This window comes from Neomonachus schauinslandi, chromosome 5 (assembly GCF_002201575.2).
Source record: "Neomonachus schauinslandi chromosome 5, ASM220157v2, whole genome shotgun sequence".
In the NCBI taxonomy this organism is placed as follows: Eukaryota; Metazoa; Chordata; class Mammalia; order Carnivora; family Phocidae; genus Neomonachus; species Neomonachus schauinslandi.
In genome coordinates, this window is record NC_058407.1 from 144,502,815 (window position 1) to 144,516,718 (window position 13,904).

The following is a 13,904-nucleotide window of genomic DNA, read 5'->3' on the forward strand; positions in this document are numbered from 1 at the left end:
GGAGGCATACAGGGGCGCCTGGCTGGCTTAGTTGGTAGAGCATGAGACCCTTCAGCTAGGGGCTGTGAGTTTGAGCTCCATGCTGGGTATAGAGATTACTTAAAAATAAATGCAGAATGCCCTTCAATTGGGATTTGTCTGATGTGTTTCTTGTCATTATGCTGGGCTTATGGGTTTTGGGGAGGAAGATCACTGAGGTAAAGTGCCCTTCTCATCACTCATGTCAAGGATGTTGTACTACCATTAGGATTTTTCACTTTTTAAAAAAGCTTTTATTTATTTATTTATTTGTCAGAGAGAGAAAGAGAGAGCACAAGCAGGGGAAACGGCAGGCAGAGGGAGAGGGAGAAGCAGGCTCTACACCAAGCGAGGAGCCTGATGCGGGACTCGACCCCAGGACCCTGGGATCATGACCTGATCTGAAGGCACACACTTTAACTGACAGAGCCACTCAGGAGTCCTGATTTCTCACTTTTGATGTGAACCTTGGTCACCTGATGGATGTAGTGTCTGTCAGATTTCTCCACTGTAAAGTGTGTAATTTTAATAGAGAGTTACATTGATTTCCTCTTCACTTTGGCCACGTGGTTATAAATCTAATATTAGTTTTTGTGACATAGATCTATTCAAATGAAGGCTAGTTTTAACATACGTCATTTGGATTCACACTTTCAAAATTTAGGAGGCAGGGCTCCTGGCTGGTTCAGTCGGAAGAGCATGCCACTCTTGATCTCGGGTTCATGGGTACAAGCCCCACATTGGGGGTAGATATTACTTAAATAAATTTTAAAAAACTTTATTAATTTTTTTAAAGTTTTATTTACTTGTTTATTTTTAGTAATCTCTACACCCCACATGGGGCTCGAACTCACAACCCTGAGATCAAGAGTTCCATGCTTCATTGACTGGAGCCAGCCAGGCGCCCTTGGATTCACACTTTATTATTATTATTATTTTTTTTAAGATTTTATTTATTTGACAGAGAGAGACACAGCGAGAGAGGGAACACAAGCAGGTGGAGTGGGAGAGGGAGAAGCAGGCTTCCCCCGGAGCAGGGAGCCTGATGCGGAGCTCGATCCCAGGACCCTGGGATCATGACCTGAACCGAAGGCAGACACTTAGCTGACTGAGCCACCCAGGCGCCCCTGGATTCACACTTTAAATAAAGACCTTTTATTTTTTCAGATAGAAGACATTAAATTGCATTAAAAATATCACGCTGAAGCAATATGCACAGATTTTTAAACAAATATTTAATATCCAGTGTTGGTGGGTATATAGAGAAAACAGGCATTTCACACTCTGTCTGGGGTGAGGGTGGAGATAGGGAGGACACTCAGCAATTCATCTCCGAGGGCTCGAAATATGCCACCTGAACTCTTCGATTCTATGTTTAGAAATTTATATGAAAAAAACAAATGTGTATGCAAAGATTTGGTCAACAGAAAACCCAACCCAGGGCGCCTGGGTGGCTCAGTCGTTAGGTGTCTGCCTTCGGCTCGGGTCATGATCCTGGGGTCCTGGGATCGAGTCCCGCATCGGACTCCCTGCTCGGCGGGAAGCCTGCCTCTCCCTCTCCCACTCCCCCTGCTTGTGTTCCTGCTCTAGCTATCTCTCTCTGTCAAATAAATAAATAAAATCTTTAAAAAAAAAAAAAAAAAAGAAAACCCAACCCAGCTCATTACAGTATTATTTGTAAGAACCAAAAACTGAAAATAAGCTAAGTGCCCCAAATAGGAAATTAACTTTAGAATTGATGACACAACCCGCCAGCCCAATGCCATCTGGTGTCAGAAGCGTTCTGTGGGTAATGTCAACTATACTTCAATTAAAAACATAAATCATAAACAAAAATAAGTGTTCTGTGGATAGAAACATCTTAGGAACCTCTTTGGGCCTCAATTCCTCATCTTTATTTTTTTTTAAGATTACTTATTTATTTGAGAGACAGACAGACAGACAGAACACAAGTGGGAGGAGGGGCAGAGGGAGAGGGAGAAGCAGACTCCTCACTGAGCGGGGAGCCCGATGCCGGGCTCAATCCCAGGACCCTGGGATCATGACCTGAGCCAAAGGCAGACGCTTAAGGACTGAGCCACCCAGGCACCCCAGTTCCTCATCTTTTTTTTTTTTCTTTAAAGATTTTATTTATTTATTTGACAGAGAGAGACACAGCGAGAGAGGGAACACAAGCAGGGGGAGTGGGAGAGGAAGAAGCAGGCTTCCCACTGAGGAGGGAGCCCGATGTGGGGCTTGATCCCAGGACTCCGGGATCATGACCTGAGCCGAAGGCAGACACTTAACAACTGAGCCACCCAGGTGCCCCCCCAGTTCCTCATCTTTAAAATGGGAATAAAAATACAAACCTCAGGGCATCTGGGTGGCTCAGTCAGTTAAGCAGCCAGCTCTTGGTTTTGGCTCAGGTCATGATCTCAGGGTCATGGGATCAAGCCCTGCATGGGCTCGGCGCTCAGAGAGCGTCTGCTTGAGATTGCGCTCTCTCTCCCTCAAATAAATAACAAATAAATCTTCAAAAAAAATATTAACCTCATTGGGGAATTATTAGGATCAAATAAGTTAATACAAAGGCCTTACCATAAATATTAAAACATGTGGAATCATATGTGTGGCAGGGGGACCTTCCCTGGAAAAGGTTATTATTTATTTTATTTTTTTTAAAGATTTTATTTATTTATTTGACAGAGAGAGGCAGTGAGAGAGGGAACACAAGCAGGGGGAGTGGGAGAGGGAGAAGCAGGCTTCCCGCGGAGCAGGGAGCCCGATGCGGGGCTCGATCCCAGGACCCTGAGATCATGACCTGAGCCGAAGGCAGACGCTTAACGACTGAGCCACCCAGGCGCCCCTGAAAAAGGTTATTATTAACGTTAACTTATTCTCAGGTGTAAGGAGATACCCATCCCAGTCCTCTTGTGTTAGGCAGGGTCATATGACCTGCTCTGGTCAATAGATAATGATCAGAAGTGATGTGTCACTTCCTATTTGAGGCAGCAAAAAGTCTCTGCAAGACTCTCCAGGCTTCATCTTCCCTTTTGTGGAGGTTGGAGTCACAAGACAGAAGCCGCCTGTACCCCTGAGTCACTGAGCATCATCCCGGGGAGGGTAGTGGCCGTGGATCGTTGCCTGGACCCAGAGCTATGCCTGAGTAAGAAACAGTTGTTTGTGGGGTTAGCTGATTAGCTCTTTTTGTTGTTGCTTGGTGATTGACAACACCATAACCTCTCCTGACTATTATAACGCATCTGAATGCTTCCGGACAATAACCCAGACAATGTGTTTGGACGATACAGGGCACCGCCCCTCACATCCTTCATCCCACCGCACATCTCAGCTGTTGTTTCAGCCGTCGGGAGAAACTACAGAAACACATGCTGAGCCAAAACCAAGAGCTGGCTGCTTAACTGACTGAGCCACCCAGGCATCCCTGGTGCTAATTTTTTTTTTAATTGAGATATAACTGGCGTTTGATGTCTGACGTTGTATTAGTTTCAGGTGCGTGACATAATAGTTCAATATTTGTATATATTGTTAAATGATCACAGTAAATTTAGTTAACATCCATCACTACACATTGTTACAAATTTTTTTCCTTGTGAATAGGACTTCTAAGATTTACTTTTTTTTTTTTTAAAGATTTTATTTATTTGACACAGAGAGAGAGACAGCTAGAGAGGGAACACAAGCAGGGGGAGCGGGAGAGTGAGAAGCAGGCTCCTGGCTGAGCAGGGAGCCCGATGTGGGGCTCGATCCCAGGACCCTGGGATCCTGACCTGAGCCGAAGGCAGACGCATAACGACTGAGCCACCCAGGCGCCCCAAGATTTACTCTTTTAGTAACTTTCAAGGGTACTGTTTTTGTTTTTTAAGATTTTATTTTTAGGTAATTTCTACACCCAAAGTGGGGCTCGAATGCACAAACCTGAGATCAAGAGTCTCAAGCTTGGGGCGCCTGGGTGGCTCAGTCGTTAAGCATCTGCCTTTGGCTCAGGTCATGATCCCGGAGTCCTGGGATCGAGCCCTGCATTGGGCTCCCTGCTCAGCGGGGAGTCTGCTTCTCCTTCTCCCTCTGTCTACCACTCTGCCTACTTGTGCTCTCTCTCTGTCAAATAAATAAATAAAATCTTTAAAAAAAAAAAAAAGAGTCTCAAGCTTTACCCGAGTGAGCCAGCCAGGCCCCCCAAGGGCTGTTTTTTTTTTTTTAGGAAGGAAAGAATATGTCCTTGTGAAGTGATTCTGACCTGCCGGGCCATGGTTAACATTCCCTCATTTGGGCAGACCTGGAGAATCTGTATGTTTGCACCTGTTCCTTGCGGTGGGCAGCCTCTGAGGGGGTCCCCAAATATCCACGACTCTCTCGGTATTCATGCCCCGGTGCAATTCCCTTTCCTATGGTGTGGTTTGGATTCACTGATGTGCCTCCGATGAATAGAATACCGCAGAAGTGATGGATGTCACATCCAGGAGTAGGTTATTAAAAACTGTCACTTCTGCCTTGGGCACCTTCTTGCTCTCTCTCTTCCTCTGCTGAAAGAAGCCAGCTGCCAAGTCGTGAGCTGCCCCCCTGGAGACTTAATTAACATAACTATCACCCAAACTGTTTCCTTTCCCAACCGGGATTACAATAGAATCCCCTTGTAATCCCTCTTTCTGGTCCTTCCCTGTCCTTCCCTTCATCTCCAGGCAACCTTTGGTCTGTTTTCTGTGACTATAGATTTGTTTGCATTTTCTGTAAAGGGAATGAATCATAAAGCATGAACTTTTTTTTTTTTTTTGGTCTGGCTTCTTCCACTCAGCATAATTATTTTGAGATTCATCCATGTTGTATCGTGTACCGAGAGTTCATCCCTACTTATTGCTACACAGCCGTCCGCTGTATGGATGCCCACAGTCTGTCTATCCTTCCACCTGTTAAGGGATCCTTGGATTGCCTTCCGTTTTTGCTTCTTGCAAACAGGGCGGATATGAACTTGTGTGTACAGTGTGGGCATAGGCTTTTTCTTCTCTTTGGTAAATACCTAGATGGAATGGTGGGGGTCTCATTGTAAGTGTCTGTTGAATTTTATTTTATTTTGTGACATTTATTTATTTTTAAAGTGACCTCTACACGGGTAGAGATGACTTAAATCTCGAATTCACGACCCTGAGATCAAGAGTCAGATAGATGCTCTACCAAGGGAGCCAGCCAGGCGCCCCTGTATGCTGAATTTTCAAACAAACTCTTGACTTATTTTTTATAGTGATGGTATCATTTTACAATCGCACGAGCACTCTGTAGGATGTTTTAATGACCCTGGCACTAACCCAGTAAGTACCAGGGGTCCCAGTCACTGTGACACCCAACTCCTGCCACCCCCATTTCCAAAAATGCTCCTTGGAATGGGACAATATGGCCACATCTGAGAACTGCTAGACCAGAGGCATTTTTTTTCCTGCAGTAGGAACCCCCCACTGACAAACGATGAAAGAAAGCTTGTGAACTCGTATTATCTGAACGGAGTTCATGGTCGCCTGAGGTACAAGATGGTGACAAGAGCAGGAGGTAGGTGCTGGTGGTACACCTTGCCTTGACTTTGCATTTTGTGGTTCTTTGGCTTCTGAAAAGACCAAACTGATCTTTATTTAGAGAACCGGGGTTTATATGTAGTGGAGAAGCACCGCGTGGTGGTTGGAACTTAGAGTCGGGACCCATTTGCTTTCCATTCTTCACTTTAGATCTTTTTGTTGTTGTTTGGTCACTGACAGCAGCATAACCTCTCCTGACTATTATAACACATCTGAATGCTTCCGGACAATAACCCAGACAATGTGTTTGGACGATGCAGGGCACCGCCCCTCACGTCTTTCATCCCACCACTCGTCCCAGAGTCTCCCTGGGGTAAAAATAAGTGGTGTTTGGTAATCCTGAGCTGAAAGGTGGTACTTAAGTCCAAAGTACACCTGAACTCAGTTAATTTGCTCTAATCACCTATACTAGCCAAAGATGTGTAGGCAGGACACACACACACACACACACACACACACACACACACACATCATTATGATGCAACCACAACCACACATTGCAGTACAAAGCCACCAAACTCTTTGTGATTTCTAAAAACCTTCATCCCTGGCCCCCTGTCAAACTGCATCATGCATCAGAATCCCCGGGAAGGCTTGTTAAAGCACGGACTGCCTGGTCCCACCCAGGAGATTCTGATGTCAGGTGTCTGGACAGGTGCCTGAGAATCTTCATTTCTAACCAGTTCCCAGTCGGCACGGCTGCTACTGGAGCCACCCTTTGAGACCCGCTTCCTTATTGGAAGCATTTATTTGTCGATATGAAGTCCAGCTCAGGCAGTGATCTTCCACTGGGGTGATTTTGCCCACCAGGGGACAAAATCTGCAGACATTTTTGGTTGCCCTAACTGGGATGGTGGGCACCTGTTGGGGAAAAAGCCAGGGATGCTGCTCAACATCCTACAATGCTTGAGACAGTCCTCCCCCCCCAAGAATTATTTGACCCAGACTATCAACCGTGCCAAGGCTGAGAAACTCTCAACTGCTGAGGAATGCATAAATAAATCAGAAGACTATTATCAGAAGGAATAAATATTATGCAGCCACTAGGAAGAATGCTCCTGAGACCTTTTTAAAACTTGAGCAACTGTTTATGATATGTGAGGGGAAAGATAAAAGGAGTACATTTAACATATCAGTGGTTTTGTTCATTTTCTTCATACCGACTGCTTCCTAAAATTTTCTTGTTTATGTGTTTACTTATATGTCATGTCTCCATTTACTAGGACGTAAGCTCCTGATGCACTTTAGGAGAGTGTTAACTAGTTGGGATACATGACTGGAGAAACCTGATGTCGTGTAAGTTAAATCAGTGGTGTACTGGTAGGTTGTTAGCAACAGACTCTCTGGGGGCACCTGGGTGGCTCAGTCGGTTAAGCATCTGCCTTCAGCGCGGGTCATGATCTTGGGGTCCTGGGATTGAGCCCCGCATCGGGCTCCCTGCTCAGCGGAGAGTCTGCTTCTCCCTCTCCCTCGGTGCTCTCTGTCAGATAAATAAAATCTTAAAAAAAAAAAATAACCGACTCCCTGAAACCGAAAATCTCTCATTTGTAGCATTTCTATGGCATAAATGTGCCCACCGTGGCTGATTTCAAACTACTTCATGATGTCAGCAGAGGAGGAGTTTGATAGATGGACACAACTGGCTTGCTAAGCTCACAGGAGCCAGCTCCAGCACACCACTGGAAATAATTACATTAATATCAAAGACTGAAAGGAAAAATGCCAAAAGGTTAACGGTAGTGCACTGGGATCATGCATATATTAGAAACCAAGAAGCTCCAGCTTGCTAGGAAATGAATTTGAGGGCATGGCTCCTGGGCTAGGGTTATGTCCTCCAAGGAGGAATAGAACAACCTAGCCATTAATATGACTCCGCTCCCAATTTCTGGTCTCAACCCAAATTCTAAATTTGTGATTCAGAGAATCAGTTGACATGATCTTATGGGAGTTCGGGGTGGGGGGGTGATGCATATAAACATTCCGGGCATAGGGGGGCCCACGAGGTGCAGGTGAAATTTGAGTGAAGTAGAAAAGCATGCGGGCCCAGAGACTCTTCTATGGACTGGCTGGTCAAGGAGGGCTGCTCAGAGAAAGTGACATGTGAACTGAGATCTGAATGACAAGAACGTGCCCGACAGAGACTGGGACTGTATTGTGAGAAGAGCCAGCAAGTGCCTTCCCGCTCAAGACGCACTCGGTGCCCCAGGAGCACCGGCATCGTTGGGAGCTTGTTAGAAATGCACCCACTCAGGGCCCAACCCAGCCGCACAGAACCAGACTTGGGCATTTGAACGAGATTGCCCGGGGATTTGCGTGAGGATCGCAGAGCTGTGGATTGAATTCGAGAGCCTGCATTACTGTTTCAGGATGCTGGCTGTGGCCAGCCACTGGGACTCCATCGCCTAGACATCTTGCCCCAGTGAGAAACTGGTTTTCTCATGACACCAGTCTTGGCAGATGGACCTGAGCCTTTGTTTTTGTCTTCAGATCTGTGCCATTTTAAAACAGATTTTAGGAAAATAAAGGAATCACTTAGCAGGGGCACCTGGGTGGCTCAGTCGGTTAAGCCACTCTGCTTACTTGTACTCTCTATCTCTCTGTCAAATAAATAAATAAAATCTTAAAAAAAAAAAAGAAATCATTTAGCAGGCAGAAACGGGAGGCCTGAGAAAGAGTCTATCGTGAGGCTCCTTTCGTGGTGACATCACTGCCGTGCTGGAGTGTGCCTCCAGCCCCAGCCCTGAGCACCACCTGCAAAGCTGTGGCAAGTTGGGAAGGCCATGGGCAGTCTTTCTGAAAATGCATTAACTGTCTATGATTCACCCTTCAGCTCGCAGTCAGGAGAGATCTTTTTTTTTTTTTTTTAAAGATTTTATTTATTCATTCGACAGAGAGACACAGAGAGAGAGGTAACGCAAGCGGGGAAGCGGGAGAGGGAGAAGCAGGCTTCCCGCCGAGCAGGGAGCCCGATGTGGGGCTCGATCCCAGGACCCTGGGATCATGACCCAAGCCGAAGGCAGACACCCAACCGACTGAGCCACCCAGGCGCCCCAGGAGAGATCATTCTTAACCTGACTACTATTTTATAACTGGCAACAATTTGCAACTTCAGTTTCAGGCTGAGCACCAGCCTTGCAAGGAACACACTGTTGTAATGGAAACGTTTCATAAAAAGTGGGTAAGAGCAAAGAGAAAGCACAAACAGCAACCTCAAATCTCCCCAAACTACAGAATATTACCTTTATTTTAGCAGCACTGTGAAGATTACTATGAGCTTTATGTGCTATGAGTAATGAATTGTGTTTAGCTGTTGGTGCAGAGAGCTAACCACAGCTGCTTATATAAACTAAAGGGTTTTTCCTCCACTTACTTTAAAAAAAAAAAATTTTAGAGGTAGTCTAAGGATATCCACAAGTTCATCAGACTTCCTCCTTTCTGCTCCACTATTCTCTGCATATGGCTTCCTTCCTTTTGGTTACCTCATGGTCAAAGATGGCTGCTGCAGCCCTGGCTATCTTATTTGAGTTCCAGGCTCCAGGAAGGAGGAAGTAACAAGAGCAAGAGACCAAGCTAAGTCACTTCCTTTTAAATAGCTTTCCTGGAAGCCCCACCCAATGACTTCCTCTTATTATTTCATCATCCTCCCTTCGTTGCAAAGGAGGCTGGGAAATGTAGTCCTTGAGCTGGGCACACTGCCCACTTGAATACAATTTAGGCTCTGTTAGCAAAAAGTAACTGTGGAATGTATATTGGAAAGGGAGCTAGCCAGCTATGTTATGTTTATATTATCCCATTTTATGCTCAGTTTGGAGAGACCCTTTGGGGAATCCACCATTTCCTGCACGAGGCCTTAGATTCTTGGACACTTTTTCTGGGTCACAGACAACAGACTAGCAGTATTTTGTATTGCTTTTTTAAGACGCATAGAATTTGCTTGCCCAAGGTAAGCTGTGTTTTATCCCAAGGTGGGGAGAACATACAAAGCTTCCAATTTTTGTTAAAAATCTCTTTCTTCAGGGGGCTCCTGGGTGGCTCAGTTGTTAAGCGCCTGCCTTTGGCTCAGGTCCTGATCCCAGGGTTCTGGGATCGAGCCCCGCATCAGGCTCCCTGCTTCACGGGAAGGCTGCTTCTCCCTCTCCCAGTCCACCTGCTTGTGTTCCCTCTCTCGCTGTGTCTCTCTCTGTCAAATAAATAAAATATTAAAAATAAAAATCTTTCTTCAAAACTTAATTTTGTTTCCTGTGTTTCTATTGAAAACAAGAGTTTAGGGAGAAACACGTCCCTTCAATTTACCGAGTGAGGTGAGCTGTGAGCAGATTTGATCATGAGCTTGCCTTCTGTGCCCCAGGAAAGGTATGAAAAAGGATCAGAACACATCTGTCCCACTCTCCTTCCCACACCTCACAGAAGAGCAAACGGTTGTTTTCTGTGCATGCGGACTATGAGATGGCATGGTGGGTCCACCCTCAACTCCCAGCAAGTCACTCCACCTTTGGAGTCTAGGACTACAGGGACAGTCAAAGAATCTCACCCTCAGTAGGGAGCTGAATGCAGCACGGGGGTGTATTTAGTATGTCAACATTGGTCCCAAACTTCAACAGGGCATATATTAAAACACACAAAAACACTGCTCTTGTATAAACGTATATGCTGTTAAATGTTAAATAAAAGATGTTTGATTTTATCCTGTTATTTTGATTGGCCTTTTGTGCTCACAATGTTATTTGACTTTTCTCATGCCTTTTGACTCATGCCCTTGAGTCTAACTTTGGCCTTTTCTGGCAGCAGTTAATCTGTGAGGCCACTTATACTGCTTACTGTGATGAATGCATGCATTATATATCACGAGAAGCTGTTGGTATCATGCATTCTCTTGACATTTCTGTGCACTAGGGGAGGAAAAAGATGGGCTGCCATTTCAGTTTTAATTCAGTTGTGTTAACAAATAATCTTGTAGTGTGGAAAGCCTTCCTAAGCCTGATGCAAAACTCAGAAGCTATAACCCTGTGTGTTGTGGAAATAGAAAAGATGTCCAAGATCTATTATAAATTGGAAAATAAAAGCTCAGTTTCCTAACACGCTGTGTAATACATCTTTTATGGTTAACAGTGTTTCCGTGGGGTGCCTGGGTGCCTCAGTTGGTTGGGCATTCAACTGTTGATTTCAGCTGGGGTCATGATCTCGGGGTCCTGGGATTGGCCTGCATTGGGCTCTGTACTCAGTGGGGAGTCTGCTTGAGGATTCTCTCTCCCTCTCCCTCTGCTCCTCCCCGTGCTGGCGTACACTGTTTCTCTCTCTCTCAAATAAATAAGTCTTTAACAACAACCACAACAAAATAAAAGTATTTACATATACATACTTAGAAGTCTGGAAGGATGTTAAAAATGAAAGTACAGGGGCACCTCGCTGGCTCAGTTCGTGGAACATGTGACTCCTGATCGGAGTCGTGAGTTCCAGACCCACATTGGGTGTGGAGCCTATTTAAAAAAAAGAAAAAAGAAAGTATACATTAACTCACATTTTCTTGAGTCATCAAATGCTAATTACTTCAAATGGATGTGAAGTTTCCAGAGCTTAGCTGAGAGATGTCATACGCACTGTTGCTTGTCCAGGCCTTCCAATTCCAAGGTTGGAGGCTAATGTAGGAGCACTTTCTCAGGCCCCTAGAGTGCTAGTCTTTACTGAATAATTTTGTGGACTGGTATGGCACTCAGTCTTTTTCTCATTTATTCTCATTTAATCCTGAAAGCAAACCCGAGGAGTTTCTATTACCAACTCCATTTATGATGCTCAAAGAGTCATAGTAATTTGCCCAAGGTCACTCAGATAGGAAGTGCTTATAAAATTTAGAAAGCCAAACTAGATGGTACTATCTCATCAACAGAAAGAAAGAAAATGTGGTTTAAGTCAAATCAGATTATTCTTGTTTCTTTTTTTTTTGGGTGCAAAAAGGGTGGTTTTATTATAGCATGGGGACAGGACCCATACGCAGAAAGAGCTGCCTATTCCTGGTTCTTTTAGCCTTTTTCACCTCTGTGCCTTTGAATCCATGCGTCCCTCTGTTCTGAGGGGCCTCTTCCTTCCAGGAACCTTGTCTGTGCTTCATGGCCTAGCAAAAACGCTTCCTACCCCAGGAAGCCCTCCGTGATTCCCACCACTGGGAAGTAACCTTTTATACTCCTTACACATCTTACTTTCTGCCCTCAAGACATGTTGCTTTTCACAGTGGCCGCTCATAAGTACATCCCTCAGCTCTTGCAGGTTGACTATGAGCACCCACTATGAGCACCCACTAGGTATGGATGTGTAATAATGTCGCTTAGGTTTTATAAAGGGCAGTTTAGAATGAAACTGACCAGTAGCCTGGTGTGAGTCATCTTTGTGTGTGTGTGTGTTTTTCTTGGGGTAGGGAAGGGGGAGAGAGGGGGGGAGAACGAGAGAGACTCATTTAAGACCATGGCAGGTCTCAGAAAAATCTCTATGAAAATGCACTCAGATTAAAACTTTTTTTTTTTTTGCCATAAAAGTAACAGATTTTCAGATGTTTTTCTATTGTAATCATTATTGAAAAAAATTTTTTTTAAAAAGATTTTTAAAATTTACCTGAGATTTTAAAGATTTATTTATTTGAGAGAGAAAGCACAAGCAGGGCAGAGGGACAGAGGGAGAGAAGCAGGCTCCCCGCTGAGCAGGGAGCCCAATGCAGGGCTGATCCCAGGCCCTGGAGATCATGGCCTGAGCAACAGGCAAACACTTAAGGGACTGAGCCACCCAGGCGCCCCTGAAAAAAAAAATTTCTTTTCATATTATAGAGTCAATAGATTGTTTTTGTAGTCTTGTACAAAATAGGTAAACCCTAGGCTGTGTGCCTCTGATACTGGATGGACAAAGTACACCACCAGCCTGGTGCTCCCACTCTGGTTGCCTGAAGAACTGGAGGTTCCCCTATAACCCCTACTTTTGCCTGGCATGTCATTTCTATGGTGGCCTCTAACCCCCTTTCTTCCTACACCCTACTTACCAATGTTTTTAAGATTCAACCAGGAATAAGACTGCCAAGATTCTCCCCTCCGAAAAGTTATTTATTGGTGACAAGAGACCTGTAAGTAAACACATCAATAGTAGGATCATTTCAGGTAGTGAGGCAGGGTATGAAAAAATAAAACCAGGCAATAGGCGTGTGGAACCTCTACCTTAACAAGGCTGGTATGACAAGGGCTCTGTGCTTATAGGCCATTTGAGCAGAGCCTTGAGAATTGAGGAGGAGGAAGATTCCAGAGAGAGTACCGTGAGGGTAAAGGCCCTGAGGCAGAGAAGAGCTTGGTGTCCTGGGGCAACAGCAAGAAGGCCAGTGTGACTGGGCAGCACAAGCCAAGCAGAGGACGGCGTGAGATGAACACAGAGGACGCGGGCCCAGATCCTGCAGGGACCATAATGAGGGGGTCAGCTTTTAGTCCAGAAGTGCCGGCTGTAAAGCCACCTTGCTTTGCAGGAGCGCGCTGTGTCAGCTCCTGAGGGGTGGTGCCCTGGACGGCTTCTGCAGGCCCTGGTGGCTCCTGTCCTCGCCGCCAACACCTGGAGGGCCGGTTTTGCCTCTGTATGGTCACCTCTCGTTTGCGTGGCCTCTTCCTCCGGGGGCTGGAGCCGCGGGGGTGACGGGGCCGCATCGCGGCGCAGGTTAACGGGAGGCCAGGCGGTCCACCCCGCGCAGCCACGCGGGTTCCGGCCGGAGGAGGTGGGGGCTGGCGCGTTACGCAGGCGGCCACACGTGGACCCGGAGTGTGCTCCCCGGGACAGGTGCGGGGCCGCCACCCTGGCCGGGGCGTCCCGTCCCGCGCTCCGGTTCGCTGGCGGCCTCTCGGGCGGGCTGGCGGCCGCGGCCGGCGCGTCACAGGACGCTGTCCCCGAAGGGCAGCGGGCCGCAGGAAGGGCCTGCTAGCCTCGCCACTTGCAAGTTTTTCTTGGGGCTCGGAAGCCCAACTTGCCCATCCGAGAAATGGGACTCTGAAATAAACAGATGGGGGGCGCACTCTGCCAACTTGGACGTTTTATTCTTTCTCTACGTCTCTACCCACTTTGGAGCCCAAGGGGCTGGAGCAAGCGGACTGCCACCCCAGACACCCGGCGTCCCCGACGGGCGGGGGCCCGACTTAATTTTGCGTCCCCTGAGGCCGGGAAGCTCCTAAAAAAACCCCGCGGGGCGCGGTCGCTGGGTCGGGTCACGTGACTCTCGCTCGACGCCCCGCGGGGGGGGAGCAAGCCAATTCCGACTCCGTACCTCCTCACACCCCCCCCCCCCCCCGCCCGGCGGGGACGCCCCGTCCC